The sequence below is a fragment of the Pleuronectes platessa genome, chromosome 8 (assembly GCF_947347685.1).
Source record: "Pleuronectes platessa chromosome 8, fPlePla1.1, whole genome shotgun sequence".
Taxonomy (NCBI): domain Eukaryota; kingdom Metazoa; phylum Chordata; class Actinopteri; order Pleuronectiformes; family Pleuronectidae; genus Pleuronectes; species Pleuronectes platessa.
In genome coordinates, this window is record NC_070633.1 from 21,457,521 (window position 1) to 21,476,620 (window position 19,100).

Here is a 19,100-nt window from a genome sequence, read left to right on the forward strand (position 1 = left end):
TAGTGCAGACATTCATGAATCGGACTTCCTTGATTCCTCTACGTTTTCTGTAGCACAACCAGGAGACAAACGTTTCAGACTGGATCCTGTTAAACATTTCGCCTTCCATACGATAGATTGCTACCAAACATCCCAGATTTCCAGACCATGTTCACGTAGCGTAACTATGGCGAGCGGATGTTCTGGTGCTGCAACGAACGTATGCAATATCGCAATGTACCCCCCAACCCGCCATCATCGATTACAAAATGCTAATTCGTCAAAAATATTGACATTCCCTCAAGAGTTGTCTACTGTTAAGTGCTGATTAGCAAATCACAGCATTCTATGTAAACAGGCTACAATAAAATGGTTAACCTAGAAAACGAATTAAGCAACTAAATATCAGCATGTTAGCATCGTCATCGTTAGCATGTTGAAATGCTAGCATTATCATTTAGCCCAAAGTTTGCTCATGGCTGTACCTCAATGGCGATTGTACAGCAGGTAATAACAGTAAAGCAGTTCAATTTTGCAAGGCTTACTATAACCTGGATGGTGTAGTTAACTTTCATGAAAGCTATAAAATACAAATATCCACATGGCTGGAAACTGAATAGCTTGCTTCGAACAAAGAGAGCAGCAGCATGATCGAGGGTCGCTGGTCTGGAAAGATGAACAAAGCTTAGAAGGCAAAGATTCATACTTCCAGAAAAGTTTCAATGATCCGAGACTTAGTGCTGCAGCAAAGGTAGAGTGAAGTTAATTTCATAGAGTGTCAGATAGAGTGTGGTGATATTTATCGTATGATTTGTATTATATGATATAATCTTTGTACAGGTTTTTCAAAGTTAAGGTTAAGCCTCTATAGTACTTTGAGCCACAGAATTGCTGTAAAAGCTGACATTTCTTATTGTTAGTTTGGGGTCATACAAGATTTCTCTTAATCCAGCTTTACAAATTTATTAATTCATCTTTTCTTCACCGACAAAATATAAGATGAATCAACCAAGAGTAAAGAACAGGTCACTGCAAATTCACCTGCTGTTGAGCCACATCTTTTAGTTGAAACTACTGAAAAAACACTTTATCAATATATATCCGTTCTTTACATGCTGCTTTCAGACAGACCGAGTATAAAGTACGCAGAAATATATATATATCTGAAAACAAACCTGTTACTTGTATGATCACTTGGAGTTCTGAATTTAGAGATTGCTGTTATCAGCAGTGGTGCAAATAGGTTCGACTTCTTTTTGTGTTACTTCTCACCGACCATGTGCGAGACGACTGACACATCCCCTCTGCTGGCTACTCCTTTGAGTACAGGACAAATATGAAGCTGCAACATAAAGTACCCTCTGTGATGACGCTCTGCAGTGGAGCCATGAATCACATGACGTTAACGACCATTGATTAGGCTCAGAGTGAAGAGTGGTGGAGCATCAAGAGCTCCATTTATAAAAATCAAAGCAAGTCGACATATAAAGGCCGTGTTGATTGTGTGAGTTTTGAATGACTGGTGCATGCATAATGAAATCACCGGAGACAGAAAATCTCTGCTGAATAAGAAAAATCTCGTCAAATAGTGAGTAATTATGTGGGCTGTAGAGAAACCTTTACAATTCCCTAAATTAATTTGTGAAATGTTGGCAACGTAGAGGAATACAGAAAGAGGTCAGGGTGAGCACATCCTTTTAAATTTATGGATAACCAAGTCCAGTTGAATATTTCAGCGGCAATGTTTAGAAAATATTCACATATTTTTTAAGATGAGTGGGTACATCTTCCTGATTCCTACCAGACGAGTGTAGATGGAGACGTTTGAGGCGGTTGATAATCAATAGGCACATCTTCCTGGCACCTAAAGCTAATAAAAATCTGTCAGGGGGAGCCAGACAGTTTGGCGCAGAGAATATTTACAGAGGAGATTCTCCACTAATTGTTAGAGTATGGTGGAGCCATTAGACAGACTGTTTGTGGTCATCCTCAGAGCCATGTCAATGCTATTCACTGATGCTTTTACAATGTAATTGGATTGATTGCTCATCCTCTCTGAAGGATGTCGAGATGACAGAAGTATAACAAATCAGGAAAAGATTGTTTACGTTACAGTGAATTAAAAGACCAGTATATACGAGTTGTATTTTCAAAAACAGCTGCCTCAGACTCCTCCCCTTTTTTGTGGTGCAGCTCTGTCTGTGAAAGCTACAGAAATTGTGAGTAAAAAACACAGATTGAGAAAAAAATCTGAACCGTGATGGGAAACCACTGCGGTGAACCATGTTCTGTATGTTTAAAAAAATCTCTCAACAGAACGCTCACAGCACTTGACCACGTTTAAACATGTTTAACAGTTTCTAGCAGCATTACATGCTGGCTCAAGCACCTCAAATACAACTGGGCCTCGCAAGTCTGCCCTCACCGTCAGTTGGATCACGCTAAAACTGCAAAGGCAGACATTTCACTTTCGAAAGGATTATTAGTGAAATCTTGCTCTTTACCCAGTGTTTCACTCTGACACTGGAAGAAGTTCTCTCTGCTCGGAGAGACTGGGAAAGTGGCTGAGTGGACTTGGGAGAGGGAGTTGGCTGTAATTGTAACAAGAGCTTGTGATTTAGATAGAACCGCCTCGGAATGCTTTGGTCAGACTTGAACTCTCTCAACGGTAATTTATGCCTGGTAGCTTTATTTTGACATGCTCATCATGAGATCATAGATGCTGGATATCACTTGAGAAATTTTAGCCACTTTTTTTTTTTTTTTTGCAAGACCCGTTATTTAAATTGTCAAATCCATGTCCTCATTCTCATGATTTGAAAAAAAACTGCCAACGTCCTCTGAAGACATAGATTCAAGGATGAAAGAAAACTGCATTGCACCAAAACACATCATTAAGATGATCACATATTCACATTTCAGTTTGTTCGCACATGCATGTGTAAACAATCATTTAAATCTGCTTTCATAGGCATTTTTCATCCATGTGCCCCCCTCCCCTCTTTTTGCATGCTCACTGGCAGATTGCATTTTGCTCCTTATTATATCACCAGCACATCTGTTTTTTTTCTCAGATGCCCTGCAGTACAAACGCTCACAGAGCAGAACATAGACCGTGGCTACAAAGGCGAATTTCTTAAGCCTTCGCCGGAGAGAAAGCATCAAAGTTAAACAATCCCAACATTTCCATAGCATGTGCATATAAATGCTTCACCATCTTTGAGCAAAGACTGACACACACACACACACACACACACACACACACACACAACCACATGTTCTTTCCTCCTAATGTGGTGACACTGCAGAATAGGGGCAAGAGGCATAGCCCACAATTCATCAGTCTGAACCCTGGACATCTGGTGCTGAGTACAACCTGAGAAAGGGGACGTCTTGGTGTAACCATCACAGCCCACGGATGTCTGTCTCTCCAGGCTCTCGAAGCAATTGACTCATTAGCTCACTGCCGACCGTCTGATTATGCATTATTCATGTTGTGGAAGGGTGGGGCAGGAAGATCGTGTGTGTGTTGTCTGTGTGTTTGTGTTTGTCTGTGTGTGTCTCTGTGTGTGTGTGTCACAGGTGGCCAGGGGTCTCCTGAGAGGTTGCTGCAGGATGGACAAGGGAGAAGAAGGTCTGCTCACCGAGACATCAGGCAGATGTTAGGTGGCTTAAGTGCAGGCACAGCTAGACACGCTTCTGTGTAAAAGCTTGTGTGTGGTTCAGCACACTAATGCCACGGCTGCTCCTTCAAGTCTCATGTACAAATATGCTCGGCCACGGCCAGAATAAGCAAATGTGATAAAGTAATTTAAGCTTTATGATTTGCTCTGTTTGTATTTTAACACATGAAGTTAAAATGATTAGTCCACATTTAGCTTTCTTGACCCGGGGGGGAATCCTCTTCTTTTGGAGGAATAGTTTATTTGGAATCAATACTGATCTATAATTGGTCACACTGGAAAAATCTGTGTGAAAAATGAGCACATCCATGTCCCATCAACTGACAAAGAGCAGATGGATTTTCTGCAGCCAGCCAGGGGATAGTTGAGACTCTTTGGTCTTCCAGATGTAGCAGTCATTTTTTTGGGGGCTGCCATGTTTGTCCATCGTCATGCACACACACACACACACACACACGCACACGCACACATACACACACACACACGCACACACCACCACTTTTTAATATTTGCTAATTAACATGTTTAATTTCTTTTGTTTATCGGACATCAAAGTAAAAAATAAACGAAAACACTTGGTGAAGTGTGCATTATAAATCTTTGGTCCAACGAAGGCTGTTTTTTGTGTTAAAGGGACAAACAGAAGCACTGGGATCTGTGGGTCCTTGGAAAAGTTTCAGTTTCGTGAGAAATGTGTGGCAGCATGACGGGGTAATCAGCCAGCCTGAAGTACAGGGGAAACAATGACAGATGATAATGCAACACTCTAGTGATTGAAGCAGGTATCAGAAACTGAACATAGCACTAAAATCTGAACAATATACACTTAAAAAGCATTTGTTCTGGGACAACATGTGCTTGGTGACTTGCCAGTGGGCTTTGGTAAGAGTGGAATTTATCACCTAGAGCCCCTCCAGTACAGGAAGAGATGGATGGCAGCACGCCGGTTGTTTCTCTCCGCGGCGCTGGGAGTCTGGGAGAGAGAGAAGACAATAGATGCTGTTTCCGTGTAGTTGGTAATCCTGAGGCAAGGTTTCTGAAAATATATGGCTTACATTTAGACACATACATGAGCATATGGTTTATAGTATTTGTAATAAGTAGGGAGTAGGTAAGTAACGGAGTCAAAGACATTTTTTTAAAGATAATTTTGAGCAGAGCAAGGACCCTCCTTTAAGGAGCACCACTCTGAAGAAGAACCTGTAAAATTTTGAATTATTGGTAAAATTAAGATAAATAAACACAGTCAAGAAAACTCACAAAATCACAGACCACATTGTGAATTCGAACCATTAACTGAAACCCCTGATCGATCAGGGGATCGGGGTGATGGAGCTGCTACTGCTACTGCAACTCCATCACCTGGCTGCTATGGCCTAGACGCTGGCTCCAAATACCCAATATGACAATGATCCTATCCTGGTTATCTTTACAGTCTACGATTCGAACAGGCACAAGTGGTTGTGTGTCTGCAGGTTGTAAGGATTCTGGTCTGATACTTGGTACCTGCAGGACGGGTGCTGTGCCCTCCTGGTGGAACCCACTGCTGGCAGAGGACCAGTTTTCACATCCATGTCTGGAGCCAGCTCAGGCCTGCTGACAAAGAGTGCATCGTAAAAAAGGAAGTAGGCACATTAAATCGGTACGACTTGTGGAAATATTCAAAATAAGTTTAAACTGTAAGACAGAATCATAGATACATGTTAAAAATATAGAATAAAATGTACCACTATCATGCAGGGTAATAATCTGTAAGAGCAGTTGATGAGTGGAGGATTATCTTCTGTTTTCATGTCCTTGTTCTTTAGCACTTTGGACATTTAATGCTCAGGTCTGCCGCCGTTGTATAACTGCTAATCAATGTATTGATTGATTCAATTTACAACGTCCCATTATAATTTCTAGACTGCCGAAATTTTATTTGCTTTGGGAAAGAAAGTGTACTGTGACCAATCTGCTTTTATAGCAGTGATAAAATCTGCCATGATATAGGAACTACGTCACAACAGTGAAGGCTTGGGAGTTCAATTTTGGTCTTCAATACCCAATGCATTTTAAAAATACAACTCTCTTGTGGGAGAAAGGCCAATTAAGGTACCCTGGCTGTGTACTGTGTGTGTGTTTGTGTGTGTGGGTGAGTATTTTACTGTGCATCGGTACAATAATGGTACCCTTGGGGGTCTGTCTTAATGACACGACAATGCAATCTCCATTGTAGATGCTCCCTGAATTACAATGGCTTTGTGTACGCATGTGTGTGTGTGTGTGTGTGTGTGTGTGTGTGTGCATTTCAGCACATGTAAACAAATCAATAAGATGAAGGTTTCAAAGAGCAAACATAATTACCAGTGTAATGAAGGCACTTGTGTCTGAGCAGTAATTACAAGCTCTAAAACTGTAAATCTGATACTTGTCAGATGATGCGCTAACAACAACGTACCTGCCAGTTGTTGAAACCCCCCCGTCTCCTATCACATGTGTGTGTTTCACGTAGAAAAGCAGCTGGTGGAGAGAGTTCCCTGATTAAACGCACCTCTCCTATTAGGGCTGTGGACTTTGAGTGGATGAGGAGACTATCTGCGTCCGACTATCTGCAGATGCTCGCTCAGACCCCAGGACTTCATATCAGCTGTCCCAGTATATGTCCAGCATATAACAACACCACACTGAGAGCCATGTTTTGGCCTCATGCAACCATAGCCAGTCTTTGACATTTGCAGCATCGATTAGACTCTCAGGGAGCCGCATTGTCTAACTTGACAGGGGCTGAACAGGCAAACAAAAGCTGATCGCAAAAAGCAAAGAAATGTTCTTCTCTCTTTCACCTCAGCGCCTCATCCTTCTGCTTGTGAATCGTATCCTTGACTTGTGCCGGCTGGCTCAACTTAGCTCTGGGGTTTTATTAGCTTCTAATAGGTATGTCATTTGAAAGTGACAAATCTGACAGCTCTTTTACCCTGGGTGCACGGGACTGCAGCTTTAATAGAGCCATCGGTCTGTTTCCTGCAGAAAAGACTGAAGGCACTGGAGGAGCCATGTCTTTTTGTTGTTTTTTTCCTGCCGACTAAATGTGAGCTGCAGCGCAACATCTTTGTTCCACCATGAAGGGGGAGATTGAGACGGATTCTGCAAGAGGGTATTGTAAGAAAACAGGGCTCGATACTTCAGTTGCAAATACCAAAGACACCCCCCCCTCTCCTGGATTCTCCCTGAAGTCACGTGTGATAGCTTGCATTGTGCTGGAGCTGGAGATATGCTGGAAATATCCTTCACATAAGACGTTCTTTAGGAAAAAAGGTGTGACTGAAAGCGTACAGCGCAAATTTATATTTGGAAATTGATATCTCTGTCTTGCTTTGGAAGTCTTTTTCAAATGAGGATGCATTAAATATACTGCACTTCTCCCTACTTGTTCTCCTGCAATGGGAATATGTAGCATTGTGTACTTGATCATCCACACCAGCCTGTAAACCTGTCAATGCAGAGAATTGTTATTCATTTACCACATTACACTGTGCAGTTTCAGCTGTGGGCGACTTGTTGAATTATACCCAATATTCCCTGTTGTATTATTATTAGCTATATCTTATTCCCCTCAGCTGCTACAACCCAGTTTCCCCACAGGGATCATTAAAGATTAATCTAAACTGAACTAAATAAATCTACAACTTGAAAATTATTCTGCCCCAATATAAGGCTGCATGGGGATGATGGTGAGTCGCTGTTGCAGCAACCTGCGTTTCGATGCTCATAAAATAATCATCATTTTGGTGTCATAAAGTCTGCCAGAGAATTTACATCCTGGGTGAGATACGCTTATAGCTGCAGCCGTCACTGCAGCATCATTTTAAATTCATACTTCTCTCTTGTGTTATTGTACAAATGTTCCATGCATGAGATGAACTGCTGCTGCTGCACGTGAAGCCTGAAGATTTAAGACAAGTTTGTATGAAAAGTCAGAAGAAATCCTCCTTTACCAAATCCTCTCAAACAGTGTGTCTTCGCAGTGCCTCTTTCAGTGTTGTCTGTCCACTGTGGTGCAGTGGAGTACATCTGCAATGCAGGGGGCTCGACAGACTGCCCTCTATTTCACATGTCATTGCCTAACACCTTTCCTTTTACTCTTACTCTAAGCATCTGTCACTGAGGTTTACCACATGGAGTCAACCACGTGTCTGGATGGTGGAAGAGATTATTCTGCGACTGCTCTCCCTGCTCTCCTCTTCAGCCATGATCCTCACACACAAGTGGAGCTTTGGTCGTGAGTGAAAATAACAGCAAACACTTTAGCATGAAAGAAGAGTGACCCCCACACTACACTGCCTCCTCTGAGTCGAAGCTACAGACCGAGACCTGATTCTCTGAGGCTGGTCTGCATAAACATAGTTCTATTTTACAGGAGTGCATGCACCTTAATCCATTTGTGGTTATGTGCGCGTGTGCGCTTCTATGTTTGCGTGTGTGCGCTGATGACCCTTTATTCCCATCTCCCCCACGAGTCCTCAATCTCTCATTCCCACCGCCTCCCTCCCATCCCTATCTGTGATGGATCCACATTAGAATTCATCCCTCATCACCCTGCCGAGTTATGACCCAGTAATAGTCAGCCCCTGTGGCCTCAGCAAATGAACAATAAAACCAGAGCCTTGCAACAGATCTCTGAAAAAAAAAAGGAGGAGAGCCAGGTGCCAAATCCTGACTCTCACCCGCTCTCACGCATTCCTGCAGAGTGAGAGGAAGACAAATCAAACAGATTCACAGAGGCCGCTTCACCTCGGCAATATTTTTAAGAAAAACCTTTAATCTAAACAATATGGAGATCCAGGGATTTACTCGAGCACCCTAACGTGCTCAGCTTGTGTCACTTATAGGCATGCTGTCTTTAGATACACAAACTCACGCATGAGTAGAGCCACACACACACAGGAATTACATGGCAATGCTGCATCTCGCTCACAGACAAGGGGAGGTGGCGCGTGAGTAACGCACACACAGTAAATGCAGGGGTGATGACCCGTCGGATCTAGTTTTCTGTTGTTGCTGTTTTTCCGCGGCAGAGCTGGATTATGATTGGCCAAGCTGCCGCCACACGGGGAGCTGTGTGTAAGGTGAGAGGAAAGTTGTTGTGGCGTCGGAACGGTCCGATCGCGGGCTGCCCGGGGACATCGCCGCGATCAATGCAGGCGGCGTGACAGCCCTGCACTTGATTAAAAGTGACTGCTACATCTGGAAGGCATGGCCATTACTTTCCCACTCAGAGTCCCGGGGGGGGTGAGGGAGCATGAAGTGACAGGCCTCAGTCCACTGTCCATTACCACCTCTCTGCTGCCCCTCAGGTAGCAACAGGCGAGGGCAAAAATAGGCTAACGGGCGACAGGGGGGAGATGAAAGAGAGAGGAAAATAAAGGTGCTGTTTGTCTGTTTTCCTGTGACTGTGGATGTAAGTGTGTCAGTTTGGGTCGGACTGTGTTATGTGAAGTGTTTTCGTTTTAAATCTACAAGTGGATGCAGGTAGGCAAGTGAAATGTTTGAGTGTAACACAGAGGGCAGTGGCAGGTGGAAGAGAGAAAAACAAGTAAATGTTTCAAAAGATCGTGAGGAAAGTTAAAGGCATCCGGAGTTAGAGACTGCTACTCTCCAACTTGAACTCTGCAATCTTTGAAAATCGTGACACCACTTTCAATTGAAGAAAAGATACTCTCAAAATCAGTCATTTAGAAGTAAAGCCTGCATCGTCACGTGATCCTGCTCTTCCTGGGGGATCCTGAGGTGTTTGCAGCCCGGCTGGGACATGTCAGCCTTCCAGCATGTTCTGGATCTATACCCAGGGGTCTAGATCTCCTCTCGAGATCGTGTTCTTTCGGTCACTACGCACAGCTTGTGACTACAGTTGAGGGTTTGGTACGTAGATCAACTGCTAAATCGTAAAGCTTTGCCTTTCAGCTATACCAGTCTTGTACAACATAACCCGCTGAAGCCGCATTGACTGCCCCACTCCATCTTCTCTTAGCTCCGGAACAAGACCCCAACTCCTTCACTCGGGGCAGCAGCTCACCGCCAACCTGGACGGAGCAATCCACAGGATACAGCGTAACTGTTGCCAGTATATTACTTTAATATGTTGTAAAGATTTTCCAATGTATATTTTGTATTTGTATATATAGCGTCACTGTGTAATTAGAGATAGACTTTTATTTTGAAGCCTCCGCTGAGCTGCTTGTTTGAGAAGAAACACGAAGAAGAAACACGAAGAAGAGACAGAGAAGCAGGCAGATGTAGTTACACACATGTCTAAGAGTTTGTTAATTAAGAGAAGATAAGAAGATTCCTTTTCAGAGCATGCAGCCAACGAGGTATTTTGTCTGTTATTTACTTTAACTTTGATTGTTATTATTGATACTGTGTTTGCTAACTAGCTAACGATATATGTTATGTCTTTGTTACCGTGTATAACTTAGTTTTCACGGTCTGATGTGGAGAACAAGACTTCATTTAAAACCCGTAGAGGAAACCATTTGCTGTCTGACTGTGCTTGGGAGGGAGTCACATACAGGATGGTATTTCTACTTATCTAGGATTTAAAATATTTCAGAAGAGTATTCTACGTTAACGCTTATCAGACAGCAGAGGGAAAGTTTCCCCACTCCTACAGCATTGTGTCAGAGCTATCAGTTGGACCTGAAGGGGTTATTTCGGTGCTGGCCTCACCCGTCACCCTCCCATCGAGGGTCAGACGGGGGGGGGGGGGGGGGGCTTCTTCGATGAACTGGCAACCTCGCTCCAGGGGTGACGGAGCAGTTTTTAAGGCTGATGATGATTATTGGGTGTGGATCAAACTATAAATACATTTATATGTGGTTTGGAGAAGGGTGGTTACTGATGTTGAATCGGACACTTTTATTATAAGAGGTGAAAAGGCCATTTGGCTCATCCGGAGAGTTCCTGCAGAGTTCTGTTAAAAGCCATAATTATTTCTTTGAAGAATTTAAACATAAGCTTACTTCACAGTATGTGGGCATTGGCAGGAATAATAAATGAATTCATGCTGTTAAGTACAAACGTAACAAACCAATAAATAGTTATTACGCTGTCATAGTCAAAAGACACGGTTACAAACATCAGGGGCATCACCCTCTTTTAAACAGTGTCATCCTACACTTACTTTGTGTAAGATCTAATCTCGATCGTGCCCAAGTGCAGGCGCAGAGTATCAAAGGGAGACGGACATTAAAAGAAGTCCCTGTGCTTGATGTTGTTAATCTCCCCACCAGAATACAAGATGCATATTTGCTCCGGAGCAGCACGACACCCATTGACACACACACACGCAGCTTTTAATAGAGCAATAATGGACAGGCCACATGCCACCAACCGAGGCTTTGAGTACAGATTGAGCTCATGTGGAGTTAAACAGCTAAAATCAGGGGTGGTGCCAGTGTGTGTGTGTGTGTGTGTGTGTGTGTGTGTGTGTGTGTGTGGTGAACTGATAATGTTTTGTTCTTGCGTTTAACACCATGACTGTTGTTAATGTTGATGAATTTCAAACATATAAATGCAGGAATTTGTCGATTGATGTCTTTGGTTTAGAAAAACAATAATTTCACAGAAGCTCTATGGCTGTAGTAGCATCAAATCAATGATTCTGATGACTCACTCTTTGCCCTAAACATGTGGAGATAGGGAGGAGAGATTTTACTGCGGCCTATTTGTTCTCTGTGGGAAGTCTGTGAATATAACAGATCAGAGCAAACCTAGTAATTGACTCTCAACTATCTTTTAATGATCTCTAAATAACAATGTCATTCTTGTTTCCCAAGTAACCTCCTTCCTCTAGAGGGCTGCCTAATACTGCCACCAACCACCCAGACAGTTTCTGAGATGCACTGTGTGTGTCCGTGTGTGTGTATGTGTGTGTGTATGTCTGTGTGTGTGTGTGTGTGTGTGTGTGTGTGTGTACCTGTGTGATAAGCCCTGAGTTCTGCTCAATCTCAGGCACATAATACGCTTTAAACCAGGCAGGACAACCTGCAGACTCAGCTGCGGTGGGTCATCAAAACGAGTCAAAGGGAGCAATCCCATTTAACCCTCACCTCAAAGCCGGTGTTCCAGAGACCCAGTTTCAAATCGGCCCCTTTCTTTCCAGTCCGTTACAATCAAAGAGCCCCGAGACGGGGACGACACGCGTTCATGTTTGTCTGTCTCCAGTCCTCTTGGGGGGGGGGGGGGGGGGGTTGCGTCCTGGAGCCGTCTACATGACACAAATGTGATGCCTCTCTCACACAGGCTTCTAATTACTCTTTGAATGACTCTTCTTTTGTTCGCCATTGCATTTGACACAAAAATACAGCGTGTCTGATTTTAATTTCCATGGGCGGAAGACAAGAATGAATTAATCATGGTATCTTTGAGGAGAGCCAGTGTTGTAGCTGTAGGTGTGCATTATCTCTCCCGCGTGTCCCCTCTCGCATTCAATCATGCAGGCATTAATTAACGGCGGGCTGATGAATATAGCTCTCAGCCCGGCGCTGATAGTCAGACAGCGTTGAATGAACCCTCCATGTTACCTGTGACAGGGTGTCTGCTCATTTGTGAACACGCCATGCAATATTGAGTCGATCAGGTCGCCCAAGACGAGGCTGAGAACTCCACGGCCTACTCTCTGTTCTCATTAGTGGTAAAACAGCGTATTTACACATGTCACAATAATGACACATGTCTCAATGGCATGTGCGTGTCGTGTGGGTGTGTTTTTTGTTCCTACTCTCTATCGTATTAACCCATACAGCACCCTGCCATTGAGGAGGGTGATGTATTCTCCTAATGATCTGCTAATTATAATTACTTTTATTGGTCACATTAAAGTACGTATACACATCAGCTTCAACCCGCTGTTGCTCAGGGGTTACAGAGCAGAATGTTAACTAATCAGAACACCGGTGGTTCAATGCCCAGCTCCTCGGGTCTGCAAGAAACTGAACCCCTAAATCCCGAAGGTTGATTGAGTGAGTGTGTGTGTGTATGGATGTGTGTGTGAAAGGTACGAAGTGTAAAGGGCTCTAAGTGATTGGATTAGATATATATAAGTGCAGAGCATTTACCACACAGTTTATTAAAAGTGGAAACTGATTTTAATGTAGTGGCTGATATATGTATATAATATCAGCGTGAAATATCTATCTATCTATCTATCTCTATCTATCTATCTATTTATCTATCTATCCCTCTATCTATTTATCTTCGCAATCTAATACAATGTCATTAAAACCATACATACCAGCCAAAATGATTTAAAAGTAGTCGCAAAGAAGACCATCAAAGATCAGAGGAAAACAGTCAAGTAAAAGCCACGAATGAATGTATTTATGTTTGTTGATATATAAATAATATATGTGTGTATATATACACTACGCATCACTACTTTCCACCACTGGGCTCTATGGGAACTGTGTGCTAGCAGCTGAGATCTTACCAGTTTATACAAATTAAAGCTTGCATTCCTCCACCACAATAATTCAGAAGTCAGATAGAAATAATGAATGAATGTTATGTGGTTGGCACCTGGTTGAGCCAGTTTTCTTGCCCTGCAGTGATCTGCTTCTGAGCCTAAGGGGACAACTTCCTGTCAAGTACCTTGTCACCCAGCCCTTAAATTCAGGTGATATGACTTTGCTCGTGGCAGTGCCTCGTGCTCGTCAACATCATATTTAAATCTGGATCCAAATCTGGTGCAGTCATTAGTCATTAGAACGGAAGTAAACACAAGTCTTTTTTATTAACGTTATTATCGAGAAGGAAGAGTTTTTAAAGTCTGAAACAGAATTCAACAAACTTGATCAAGTTGATTTTAGCAGCAGATTCTATATTTATATAAAAAGGTAAATTTGTAATGGAAAAATATATGAAAAGCCACGTCCAAACGACCTTCATCCGTGAGTCATTTATCTCAACGGAATTTAAAAGATGCAAACAACTGCATAATTTGGGATTTCAGCAGAGAGTAAAGCTTAAAACATCTTTAAAGTCAAAGATCTTTCAAATCTCAAATGCTCAGTTGATGATGTATTCATCATTTGCCCTCAGCCTGACATACAGCACAAATGCTCCACTTATGAATAAAGTGTTCATGTAATTTACAGAAGATTACAGAGAACAAGCACAGTCCCATTGAATATAAAAATAACCATCACACGTCACTGAAAGGTCATTTTATAACTGGTCCAAACCAGACTGGGAGCTTTAAATATATACATTCTTCCTCGAAAATCAATGTTTAAGATTAATACGCATTTAGAAAAGAGATTAAAATCTAGATGTAGATTTGTGGCGTAAAACTGAAGAATTCTTTACGATATTAAAATAATAATTGCCATGTGATATATTCCCCTTGGATGAACCACCTTTCTTATCAAACGGGGACTTTTATGTTTCTCTCCAGAAAGTTTTTGGAAGAAACCCAGAGATGTGCTTTGACTCGGTATTCCCCTTGACACGGCTGAATCAGTGTGGCACCATGTGTTCGTCTGGCTGAGACATCATTAGCACTCAGCATGAATTAAACAATAGAATTTTGAAATGAGTTAAACATTATATACCGCAATTCAGAGGGAAAAAAACTAGAGGGACTGTGTGTTTGTGTCAACAGCGTGTGTGTGTGTCAACTTGTGTCAAAGTGCATATTCAATTTACTTTCCCTTTCATTTGGGATGCACAATCAATATTTCCCAGCTCTGGAGATATTAAAACATCTAAAGTGAACCCTCTATGGCCTCGGGGACCTCAGTGAAGTGTGTTGCCCACTAAGACCTCCTGCCGTGTGGGCGTCGGAAACCGCCACACACTTCCAGTCCATCCCACCGGCGGAAACATGCCGGGTACTGCCAGATCCCTGTCACAGGGGCCAAGTCTCAATGTGTGTGTGGTGCTGATGGCATTACATTTTTTCCTAATAAACACCTTGAGGAGCTTGTGACAGCAGAAGGCATCCTACTTGACACGCTCCCTCCCCGGGCTCATACAAACAGCTGTTGGAATCACCCAGACGTGGGCTTTGAAGCCCTGCTGGCACGTCTACCCTCCGCAAATGCACCCAGCCGAGAATACACACTTTATTACATGCAAAGTCTCCTGTGGGTGCATAATACCTTTTAAACGTGTGATCGCTTAACAGGGGAATTGTAGATTCATTTTTTAATCTGCAGCTTTGGGCTAGGAGCACAAGTGAGAGTGTCTCAGTTGGATGAGACGAAGAGTAATTTATTAAAACCTCTGCAGAATGCCACACGCTGTATGTGAATGGCATGTTGGGTATGTAAGAACTACTGGAGCGTGCAGTGGTAACTGCAGAAGAATACAAAAAAACATGTTTATTGTTTTGTTTTGTCGATGGTTTTTGTTGGTTGCACCACAGAGAAAGCGTAATCATACAAGTCCTGTGTGATCCGACAGTCGAGGCTCTGTAATTGTTTTAGTGGCGACAAACCTTGAGGGGCCACTCTGCCTGTCAAGTAAATTAAGGATTCTATATGCTGGAGGTTGTCTGACTGCGGTGAACGGATGAATGGGTTGACACAGAGTGCAAGGAAGACGCTCGGCGCATGAATATGAACCGAGCCTCTCCGTTTGTGTTCACTAGGCTGGAATTAGTGCTTTTCATTACTGATGGCTTATAGGCCGACTGTTTGGCTGCCGGCTGGGGTCACAATAAAATGATGTGTTTGCCAAAGGCAGCGAGGCTGGGTCACCAGGGACTAAATGGCCCAGTTATGAAGAGCAGAGCTTATCTCGCTCTCTGAATCAAGCCCCTACCTCCAGCTAAACTAAACATACACCATGTCCTGTGGGGAGCAAAATATCTCCAAGAAAACTGGGGACAATAAAAGATCACTATCGCTCGCCCCTTTTATCATATTTGATCAAATGCGTTTTATACCATATATCCCCAACAAGACAGTATTGAGTCCAACTGATCCCAGCACATACCGGCTCATAAATAAGAAAATGATCAAAAGCTACAGTGTGACAGTGCCCGGTTCGGTTCCCAGGATGTCAACACGGGGAACACAGCGTCGACCCCGCTGCTAGTGAAAAGGCGCTGGTTTTGGATTTCGTACAAAGACACAGACTTGTACATCTGAAGAGCTGGTGCTTTATTGATTAGGACCCCCACTGGGATCACTAAGTATGATATAAAGCTATCACCATATGCCGGTGTTTAAAGTCCCCTCTCAGAGCATAAGCTTGAAATAAGCTCGGATTACGCTTACTGCGGGGAATCGTTACCACTGCTCTTGGCTGCTTTCAATCATACAATGAACAACACAGTGAATTATAACAGTGTTTTAGGTTGGAGAGTTGAAATAAACTGCGCCGGTATTAAGAGATTTTCTTGATTTGATTGAGTTTAAGCTGGATGTTCCCACATTATCCGCGTTTCCTTTTGATTCTACCAACATGTTTTGTTCTGAAAACATTTGGTTCCCCGACGCGTTAATTTTTGTTTCTTTGTTTAAAACATGTGTCCACTGAACAATAGTGTTATTGTCTGTCTGTAGGGATTTTATGTTTTTCAAGACTAATTTTCCATCGTCTTGTTGTTTTAACTCTATTTCTATTTCTATTAATAGAGAACTATAAAAGACCCATAAAGGGACAAACAAATTATCACAACAACCTTTAAATAAAGCGAATTGCAATAATCCACAGTGCAGAATGGGGCTGAACATAGCGCATAGCACCTCCGAGGACTGAAACAAAAAGTGAATTAAGTTTAAGTTTGAGTGGGATAATACACGTGTTGTGAGTGGCTCTGGCAGCAGATGGATCATGTTCTTGATGTTTGTGGGTTTTCTTGTTTCTTTGCTCAGGAAACTGGAAACTGTTTGTTGTTGTCTGACTGTTGCAGCCGACTGAAGAATTACAGTGATTTCATTCTTTGCTTTTTCTCAATGTTTCTCTGTGTTTTCATTGCAAATATAACAATTTTATTTTACATTTGCTGTTCTAAAACCCAGACAGACTTACTCGAAAACATTTGTGGACATTGTTTCTTTTTACTGCACAACTTGATTGGCTAATTTAGACTTGCGACTGAATGTGTGTTTCGTGCCGGTTTGGTTGCAAGTTTTTAGTTTTCTCATCAATTTCTTTCAACTGCTTTCAAGTTCCTCAAATTAAAGGAATAAATGGGTTGCTTTTATGGTTTGGTGGTGTAATTTGTCAGTGTCTTTCTGAATTTATTTCTAAATATTTTCACAAAATAAAAGCATTTTTATGTTACACTGGAACAGATAGAACATCTAACAGTTTCATCCATCAGAGACAAATTTATGTTTTCAATTCAAGCAGCTCGAGCTATTTTAGTGTCCATAATTTGCTGGTGCAAAGAATCATGAAATGGAAAAATAAAGATTCTTAAAGACAAGGTAAAAACATTTGATATTAAGATAAACAACATCAAAACAACCTGTTTTGATGTTTATTTATTCATATTCAACCATCCATCATTCACACCCATTATATACAGTATACAGCTAAATCCTGTAGGGTTATGGTTCTCACCTGGGGTCTGCTTCAATACATTATATACAATCAATTTAATGTCTAATATCTTTCTAAGACATTTCTCTTAATAACTCACTGGAAATGTCAAATTATTATTCCAAGGGACATACAAGAGGTGGTCCCCAGGTAGCCAGCATATAACACACAGAGACAAACAACCATTCACACTTACATTCATACCATCGTCTCCAATTAACCAAAACCCACACAGACAACATGAAGACACGCAAAGGCCTCGGTCAAACCAGGATTAGTAGCAAGAACCTTCTTGCTGTGAGGTGAACACAGAGATTTAAAACTTCCTTAATATTCACTCAATATGCCGTACTGATCATGACACATAATCATATTCATAAAACAGCATGACGCTAAAATATCTATTAAATCACAAGTGGTAGATATAATGAGAGACAACATAATATCAAATGCAAAGTGAGGGAGAATTGCCCTCAGCTTTTTAGGATCTGCCCACATGTTCTGTCTTCTCCCCACAGATTTATTAGAAATGGTTTAACTAACAGGAGGCTCAGGGAGCTCCTCCTTGCTGAGTTATAGAAATCATTTCCCATTAACCATTTTAATGGAGAGAAGAAATTCAAGGACACCCTCAATGATAAGATTATCACTTCAAAGACAAGCTGTTGACACTCTGGAAACTGTTAACGATGTAATGAATGAATCATGAGCAGCGATTTTGGTCAGAGGGCCGATCCGCGTCCCAGCGGTGAGGTCGGGCCCTCGTCTGTGTTGTGTTTGTGACGCCCTGCGGAAAGAGCCCCTGCCTGACTTTCACTCTGTGTCACTCTGACAGGTGGGAACGGCAGCGAGCGGGGGGGCGGTTGTTGTTTTTTTGAGACGGTGAGCTACCAAAGGGACTTTTGTCGGTCACCTCTGGGTCTTGATCATGTGCTGTCGTGCCGGAATAACAAGACAATTAAGGGAGGACAAACGACGCGTTGATCTGTGTCTTCTGATCGGTGCTGCAGATCAGCGAGATCCCTCATTATCTTTAAGTAATTCTGCAGAGCATGTCTCGGTCAGGCTGCTCATATCTTGGGGCACGATCATTCTACTGATTTCTTACCATAACATCAAAACAGTGTGATCAATTTAACCGTTTCATTAACAACGCCACTGAGCTCATGGGGAATTTCAGTCTATAGCATGATAAAGAGCAGAGTACATCGATTCCTTTGAAAACTAAAACATTGATTTGGTAGTTTTTGATTGTTTGAAGCTCTAATATTTCTAGATACAACTTTTTCAGTGCGTTCACAGCCTTATCTTCATCGGACGTCAGCAGAAGAAAAGCTACGGCACAAACATATCGAGCTGCATACAGTTTGTCAGATTTGTTTTCCTCCTCCCTTGTTTATCCTGCCTCGTGTCGACGGTGGAGGACTCACCTTTTGTTGTCAGGTTCTGTCTGCAGAGCAGTAGGTGGTTCTTTATGGATTTACTGTTGCTCTCCTATTGAAAACAATGAATGTCAGGTTTTCTGTCCACCACATGCCAGTGCAACAAGAATGCAACATTTCTTAGGTATTTGGTTCTATTTTTGGAATCGATGTGCGCTACGTTGGTGATCACTGCACAGGGCTGCGGTCACGGCCATAGACAAGTCAGAGAAAGTTTTGAAGCCAAACAGAACTTTTTTTCTGCGCAGCGCGAATCTGGTTTTTATGTGTTTTTCTTGCTTTAATAGGCTTTCATATATGGTGGTCACATAAAACAGGGGCTTTAGAGCAAATCACAGAGGTCACACAAAAAACTGCTGGTGTTGTGAGAGGATTAATAGGAAATTAAAAATATTGTGCTAAACAAGGATATATCCATAGTCTAACTTTATTTAAAGCAGCTATAACGATTTTGATAGTA